Below are 8,762 nucleotides of genomic sequence, written 5' to 3'. Positions count from 1 at the left end.
TAAAATTACATGAGTCATGTCTATCATCTGATGAATGGATAACCAAAGTGTGGTATATCCATACAATGGAATATTATTTAGCCATAAAAAGGAATTAAGGACCAATATACATGATAGAATATGGCTGAACCTTGAAAACAGGAGGCTAAGTGAAAGAAGCCACACACAAGAGACCACATATTATATGATTTCATTCACATGAAATGTCCAGAACAGAGAAATCTGTAGATTAGTGGTTGCGTAGGGCTGGGGGCTGCGGGAGGTGATTGAGGAGTACGAAGTGATAGCTAAAGCATACAGGGTTTCTTTTTAGGCTGATGAAAATGTTCTAAAATTGACTGTGGTGATAGTTGCACATATCTGTGAAAATACTAAAAACCACTGAATTGTACACTTTAAATGGGTGAACTATAATCTCAATAAAGCTGTTAATTTTTTTTATTTTTTTACTTTGAAAAATACTATTTAATTTATACTCATGTATGAAAAAAATGGCTGTACTACCATATTTATATACATTACCAATATTGGAAACACAGTTCAATAATGAATCATATCTAAATTTTATAAAGAACACACAAACATTAAGGCACTGGTTATAAAAACCAAAGTAGGGAAAAACCATTAGCTATCTTTCATTTTCATTAAAAAGCAGTACCCTCTGAGAAGAATTAAATCCATTAGTAACATTCATCTATTCTGCAAAATAATATATACATAGGAAAGTTACTGATTGTACTGATTTTATTACTTTTACTAAGCATTTTCTCTTCCTCACACTCAATGCAAAGAAATAAAACAATATGAAAAAGGGTAAATCCTCATTATTATTCACCATAAAGAGTCTGCTTCCTTCTGCGGGCCTGAGCACATTGTACAATCGGGAGCACTTCATGGCTCAAGTAGATCCAAGTACCATTTTGACTTTGACCCACCAAGTAGAATCTCATGCAGATTTGGTGACTGGACTAACTCCATTGGATCTGTAATAGATTGAACCATTTCTGTGGTATCCCCAGATCTCAGTAAATAAGAAAAGACCCTATACAAGAAAAAATATCAATCAATCTGTCCATAAATTACACCTATAGGCTCTTTCTTTAGTGTAAGTTGGAAAAACGGGGCCCTTTCTTGAGTCCATGGATATAAGTATTGTTGTGGTCTAAAGATTGCTGATATGTCTATTATAATGAAGAGGAGGTAGACATCAAAACCGTTGTCAGGGGCCAGCCGAGTGGCGCGATGGTTAAGAACTGGCTTGGGATGCCTGAGGGCCCCGGTTCGGATCCCACATATGAGGGCCAGTGACACTGCCCTCCACAGCTAAGATGCTGAACAACAGCTCAACCTGGAGCTGGGCTGCCATGAGTCGCTGGCGACGGCGTAGGCTGCAGCCCCTGTGGCAGTGGGTTGCCATGGGCTACCGTATGTAGCCAGCAGCCAGAATGAGAGGCCGTCCAGAAGCCGGTGACTGGTCTGCCTTGCCTGGGAAGAGCGCAATGATGGTGCCAAATTGGGCCAGTGAAGCAACATCCTCCACAACTAGACTGAAGAACTTTTCAAAAGGACAGCAACTTGTCTGTTCCCCTTCCCCCAATTCCCCACCGCTGTTCCCATCCCCCCAATTCCCCAATAAAAATCTTTAAAAAAAAAAACCGTTGTCAGATTAAGAAACTTCTGCAACTTATCTCAATTCTTCAAATAATGCAGCAAGTTCCTTTTCTAGGCTGACAATGAGTCCTGTATTGGCATTGCTGCTGGCTATGAAACTCACCACCAAAAGTAAACAATTGAGTTGAACCACTTGGTAGGCATTATAGTAACAGATGATACTTTTATTTTGTGAAAGTCCAAGTTTTCTCCCTTGGTCTGCTGCAAGGGCAAAAGTAGATAAGAAACAAGGTCTCAATGCATGTTTTGGAACATTATCATTGGCCACTTTAACAACAGGCCCTCCATCTCTATCTGATACAACACTAGCATGGAGCCCTTCAACACTCAGAAATTTTTTATACGGGAATCACTTTCGGTCATCCACCATGATAAACCCCTTTCTCCCGTAGGTTCAAAATCCACGCCTCAGCCCACTCCACCTCCCCATCACCAAGATCTAAGCCCAAAGGAAAGGGGAAGGACATCCTATCCTATTCCAGCTCACCGCCCGCGCCACCTGTGGGCCCAAGCCTGAACACTGGGCAAAGTGGCGCAAGTTATCCGGTTTTATGGCCTGCCTGGATCTCCACGCAGCAGTGTTCTGGGCTGCCTGCTATCACTTCAGGGACAACTTCAAAGCCATGTTCCTCTGAAAGCCCCCGTCTCGTAATTTGTGATCCTAAATTTTTAAAAAATGTGTGTAACATATGTTAATCATAGAAAAATTAGAAAATACAGAAGAGTGAACAGGAAAACAATGTTTTAATCACATTAATCTCCCCACCAAGGGAAAACCACTGACAGTATTGGGGGACTGTGGCCCTATGCTTAGACACACCTATATAGTATTTTATGAAAGTGGAATCATGTTGTGCAAACTGCACTACGGCTGGTGTTTGTATTGTCTCTAACATTCCAGACTATACATCTTTGCATTTGGCAGATTTGCATTCACATCTTCTCCACGGGCCAGGCTTTGCTTAGGTTATTCTGGGCACGATCACAAGCTTGGGCTTCCAGCCTCCAAACTTCCCAGGGAACTGGAAGCAGGTAAGACCAACCCATCCCCAGAGCCTCCTGCCCCGCCTGGCCTGGGCGCCATGGGTGACAGGCAGGAAATTTATGAGCAGCTGGAGTTGGCTGCTATTTGCTGAGGGCAGAAACATGGCGTGAATCAAGGATCACAGTGTGTCCAGGCTGGGAGGGCCCTCGGAGGTCCCAGCATCTGAGAGTTGCGAAGTTATGGCCAGAGCCTCTTATGAGCCAGGAGAATCTGCCTGGTAACCATGAGTTAGGAGAAAAATTCATTTACTCAACAAAGATATATTGAATTCCTACTGCGTGCCAGCTCTGTGACAGGCACTGGGGTTACAATCCCTGTCCTGGGGCAGCTTACAGTCCATCTCCAGGGTAAAGCTGGAAACCACTGCTGCTGGTAAGTGCTGTCAGCTCCGCCCATCCCCCTGTCTCTTCTTCGGGCTGCTGACCAGCAGAGTGACTGAGCTGGCTGGGGTTCCCGGCTGCGGTGTGTGGACAACTGCCTGTGCTGCTCAGAGGCCGCCCTGCCCCACAGGCCCCAACACCCCAGGTTGGGTCCAGAAGGCCAAAACCCTCATTTACTAAGGCCAATGGGTATGTTCAAACCTCAAGAGTCAATGAGTGACATACAGAAGAATTTTCCTACCAGTAAGAAACAACCACATCAGACAATGTTGAGGAGGAGAGCAAGCGACCCTGCAGACCCATCCTGTGCTAAGATGCTAGGGCAGAGCTGGGCCTCAGGTATCCTGTCCAAGCACTGTCCACACATCCCATGCTGCTAGAGCCCACTGGAACAAAATCTCTAGGGGGGTAGGGTTTTGCTGGCTGTGTCCCTGCTATCTTCCCTCATCCAGGACATTGGCGGACCAGCTCTAGTCCAGCCTCTTATAATCCCCAGTCCCGCCTCCACTGCAGGCTGGGGAAACGTGTCTCTGCTCTGAACTCCCAAAGCATTTCCTACGAACTGCTCCTACACCCCTCTGTGCCACAAATTACTGTGGGTGCGACTGCCATCATCTTCTCGCTTACCCCACATACCTCCATCAGAGCTCCTGAGAGAAGGATCCTCACATCCATCCTCCCAGGCCTGGGAAAAGTAGCAAGTGACTCAGTGCTCAGAGCTACCATTATTGCCAGCAGCCTTGGGCCAGGCACCACGCAGCACTCCTGTGAATGTGTTGTCTCACATAGTCCCTCGGGGCCATTTCTGCTTCCATTTTGCAGGAAATGGGGGCCTGAGCAGTCTCCTCACTTGCCCGTCACACCACTAGGATGGAGCAGAGCAAGGCAGACCCCTGACTCCTAGACAGTTCTGCTTCCTCCCTGGCAAACGGGTCTGGCAAAGCCCCAAACTATCCACCCAGGCTTCGTCCCTTGGTTCTAAGAAAATCTCAGCCTTCGTCCCTTGGAACCTAAGGGAAAGTGGCTGGCCATGGGAGTCCTAGCACTTCCAGAGCCAGGACCAGACCTCGTAAGGAACCCACTAGGCCTGCAAGGGACGGCCAGGGAGACCCAAGGCCACCGCCGTGCTGACGCCTTCTTGGGCTGCAGGCCACTCTCTTTGGCTGCCAATCTCTGTTTCTCTCTCCATGCTCTGCCTGTATGTCTCTGTGCCAACTCTCTCTTGGCCTCTCCTGTGTTTATCTCTCCATGTCCGTCAGCCTATCTGTCTTTCTTGGCCCCCACCCCACCCACAGTACAGGGCACTGTGAGGGTCGAGTTGGCCTGGGTGAGGCCTGAGGCCCAGCTGCTGCAGCTTCCCATCTGTTTCCCATCCTGTGATGTTGTCCAGCCAGTTCCACTTGGCTACATGCTGCTCTGCCAGACCCAGAAGCTCAAGGAGCCCATGACCTTGCCCTAAAGCCAGAGGAGGTACCCAGGCGGGAGAGGAGCAGACAGCTGAGCAGATAGGTGGCCCAGCCAGGTAAGGAAAGCCCTCCTTGCAGCTTCCCGGTGGTCCCTGACTCACGACCCTCCGACACCACACACACACACACCCACCCCTAATCACAGTGTCGAGCGATGGCCACCAGGCCTGCCTCCTCAGGGCTGGGAACTACTCCCATCACTCTTCTGCATCTCTCAGTCCTCCCCTCCCCAATCCTGACCACAAAGTGACAGCAGGAGTGATGGGGCACCAACCAGACAAGCCAATTCATGCCAAAGTACTGGCCAGCCAGCCTGTGTACAGACCACAGTGTGTCTCCAGGAAACCCCCAGGAAGGAGTCTAGCTCTGGATATTTCAGGACCAGTGCAGGTAACAATGGGGTGGCTGAGAGAGGCCATAAGGCCCCTGGGCAGCCCAAATAATCAAATGATTTCTGCAAAAACAGTGTGAAAATGCAGTTTTAAGATGGGAAAAACATCTCCCCTAGCCCTTCCCATCGTCCCTAACTCCTTCATAGCTAGATTCTAGAGCCATTGTGGAATGCAGGCAGGGGGTGGGACATGTCTGATCAGGGCTCTTTACTCACTACACCCTGACCAGCAGGGACACCTCCAGCTGCACAAGAAAGAGGCCAAGACTGGGAAGAAAAACAACTCTTTCACCCACACTCATGCATACACACACATACAAGTGCGCGCACGCGCGCACACACACACACACACACACACACACACACACACACTCCCCCACGCACACCCACTGAGTGGCACCTGTGGTTAAACACACCAGCTCTGGGATCAGACAGCCTCTGTTTGAATCCTGACTTCGCCATTCGACCAGCTGTGTGACTTTGAGCAAGTTACTTAACCTCTCTGTGCTTCAGCCTCTTCACCTATAAAACGGTAGTAATTAGTAATTCACGCGACATAGTAGGCAGGGTTAAAGAACACAATGGCTGCAAAGCCAAGCAATCGGCATTAGGCACATGTCAGAGCACACACATGTGTGTGTCTGTGTGGGCATGTGTGTATCTTCCCACCATGTGACCATCAGCTCCTCAAGGCAAGAACTAGGTCTCCACATCAGACTGCAGGGCCCACTCAGTACGGGGCGGAGAGGAGCTGCCCATTAGCTGTGGAAGACAACTGGAAACATCGTATTTCCTTATGCTTCCATTCTTCCACTCATTTGGCAAGTATTCTCTGAGTGTTTAGACCAAGCCAGGCTCCACTTGAAGCACTGGGGTGACTGCAGTGAACAAAACAGACAAGGAGCCCTGCCCTCCCTATACTGACATCCTAGGAGAAGCGGCCCCGAGGCAGAAGCAACTTTCCCCAGAGAAAGCCTCTTATTTTCTCTGCCAAACAGCTTGGGCAGGTCCTTTCCCAAGAACCGATGCGTTTCCCTGCATTCTCAGCCAGATGTTACTGGATGTACTGCAGCTTCCCCTTGACAACTCAAGGTCAAGCCCAGGAACGTCAGTCTACAGAAGACTCCCCAGGTCCTTGAGGCTTCTGGGGCCCTTCGCCCTGACACTAAATGGCCCCAAGCTTCTTGGCTCATCTCGGTCTCAGGCGTTGCTCCTTTTGTTTTTGTTTCTTCCCACACAATTAGGCCACTGGCTGTGATTCTGGGTGCTGTCACTGCACCTGCTCCAGGAGCTGGCCTCCCACTTCAATTGGCTGTTTCTGTTCAGCTGCTCTGATCTGAGACACCAGGGAGTCAAGCTTTTAAGAACTGTGCACAGACTGCGAGGAGTGGGCTCCAAAGAAGGTCTGGACCGGCTCTCCTGTGAGCTTTTATGCATGGCCTCTGTGTCATGCTCTGTGTTGCAAAGGGAGGGACCTTTGTCTATTTTGTTTTCTAAAGGACCCAGCACCTAGTGCAATGCCTGGCACACAGTCAACACTCAAAACTATTTATTATTAAATAAATGTGCAGGGCCGTCAAGCTTTCTTCGTTTTGTTCTGTTCGTGGAACTAACGAGAATGAACATGTGAAGAAGCACTGTGTGGGTGTGTGGAGGGGGCGGGTTAGCAAATAACCATGCAGGCTGCCCACTCGTGTCCTGTGTGTGCACAGCGGTGGGGACAAGGTGGCAGGAGCACATCATTGTTATGGAGCAGGTGGGGTGATTCTCGGCAACACCGAATAGCTGTCCTACACGTTCCAAGTGGGCTCGTGGGGCTGCCCCCCACACACGAGCCCAGTTGCCTGGCTCTGCCATGCCTGCTATCAAGGGACCATCTGTAAGGGCTCCTGACCCCTGAGGGGAAGGCGAAGTCCTGAAACCCTCAGAGACCTTCAGTCATCTCCTAGTGTACACCCTGTTTCCACCTGGACAGGAACTCAGCCCGCCACAGGGGAGGCCCTCCTCCATCTGATCCTGACAGATGGCGCTGTAGACGTGCCAGCACACCTGTACAGGTGTGTACACACACACACACACACACACACACACACACACACACACACACACGGGGTGGGGGGGGAGAGATAGAGAGAGAGAGAGAGCAGACAGCAGAGGGACAGACCTGGTATCCTCGGCCTGGCAACGAAACCAAGTCCTCGGTGGGCAGCTCAGTCTGGTATCCATTCTCTAAGTAGCTGGGTGAGAAGGGACACTCAAGGTCCCTCTGCCCACCTTCCTGATGGACCAGCAGTGTCCTCCAGGAACCCCCTCTGACTGTGTTACATTTCCAACTGAGCCAACAAGCTCTTTCATGGCCTTTGTTTCCTGACCCTCCTCACCCATAGACATTTTCATCCATGTTTTATGAGGAAATTGGAGCTTGGAGAAGGCAAATGCCTGAGGTTACAAAGCTCATGAGTGGCTGGGCTGGAGACCCATGTCTCCCGGCCCTGGGCCCTGTACTGCCAACACCTCTTCATCTCACCCCTTCCCCTTGCAGGGAGCAGAGGACAGTGATGGTCTGCATTCAGGAGCACTTATTTCACTGGGCTGAAAAGCCTGCCTTGGTCCTGCCTGGCCCTGCCCAGCTGTGTGATCCTGGCTGAGCTCACCTCTCTGGGTGCCAGCCTCCTCATTTAGTCCCCATAGTAGCCCTCAGGAGGCTGCTACAACAGTCAAGAGAATAAAGGTCATGCGAGGGCTCTGCAAACTGTAAAGCGCTGTGCAGAGGTCCCAGATCGTCAGTGGCCTAGCCTGGTCACCTAGGCTCTCTGAACGTCAATCAACAGAAAATGGGGCTAATGGCACTCACCTTGCAGGGCTGCCGTGAGGAGTGGGCAAGCTCATGGAAGTGGGGTTCTGTCATTGTGGTTAGGGTTATGACACTGGTTAGCCCCACTGGGAAGAAAACCAGCTCATTACAAATCTACCCTCCAGGAATGAGCCACGTGACTGACTTCACCGTGATGCCCTCCCAGCTGAGAGACCCTCAGGTCTTTCTCAGTTGCAGAAGGAGTACCCCTTCTTTCAGGGCAGGAAGGGAATGTCTGGGTAGGACTGACTGAACTGCTAACGAGAAACGTTCTTTGAGGTAAGGCCTCTGCCCTGCCTTTGGTGCAGGATGAGGAGGAAGTGCTTGGTTCTGTGGCAGCCACCGTGCAGCCATGAGGTGAAAACCAAAAGAAGCCGGGAACCCCAACATCACCGGAGCCTTGGAGACCAGGAAGCAGCCACTTCCCTGCTGCACTGTGAGCAACAGGAACCTCTGCTAATTTAAACTGCGGCTTAAGGATTTTCTGTGATCTGAAATGCAAAGCTTTTCTCACTGATTCAAGGGAACAAGGGCACAACATCCCCAAACAAAGGCGTGGGGGAGCCCAGGCCTTTCCCTGGCTGTGTCCTGCAGCCCCTAGTTCATCATTCCCTAAAGTCTTTGCCTTCAGCACAGGAATATTCGGCCCCCGCAGTGTGGATTTTAGTTGAAGGAACAGTGTGTAATTATTTGGGGGCCTGCTATGTGACAGGAGTTCGGACATAAAGATGAAAAGGCTCACAGTCTAGCTTGAGAGGCAGGCACCAAACAAACACTGTGTAACTAATGTAGTGTATTGCTTATATTGCATAATATATCGTGTAGTACATCACCTACAAATATAGTGTCATGACATAAAGTGAGCTCTATCACATAGCGGAGTATCACATAATAGCACATTTTATGTCATGACTTCATTGTATATCATATGATGCTCTCCTGAATTAGACTGCAC

General features: G+C 49.8%; 1 protein-coding gene and 1 pseudogene across 3 annotated transcripts in view; both read right to left on the bottom strand.

The window, feature by feature from the left end:
- Nucleotides 1–8,762, bottom strand: part of ATOH8 (atonal bHLH transcription factor 8) — a 37,036-nt gene that overhangs the window by 9,552 nt on the left and 18,722 nt on the right. The window lies entirely within an intron of this gene.
- LOC109371338 (ragulator complex protein LAMTOR3 pseudogene) lies at nucleotides 1,667–2,041 on the bottom strand (annotated as a pseudogene).

Source organism: Hipposideros armiger, unplaced genomic scaffold (assembly GCF_001890085.2).
Source record: "Hipposideros armiger isolate ML-2016 unplaced genomic scaffold, ASM189008v1 scaffold_561, whole genome shotgun sequence".
Taxonomy (NCBI): domain Eukaryota; kingdom Metazoa; phylum Chordata; class Mammalia; order Chiroptera; family Hipposideridae; genus Hipposideros; species Hipposideros armiger.
The sequence above is the reverse complement of the archived record's forward strand: the minus strand, read 5'-3'. Positions and strand labels throughout refer to the sequence as shown.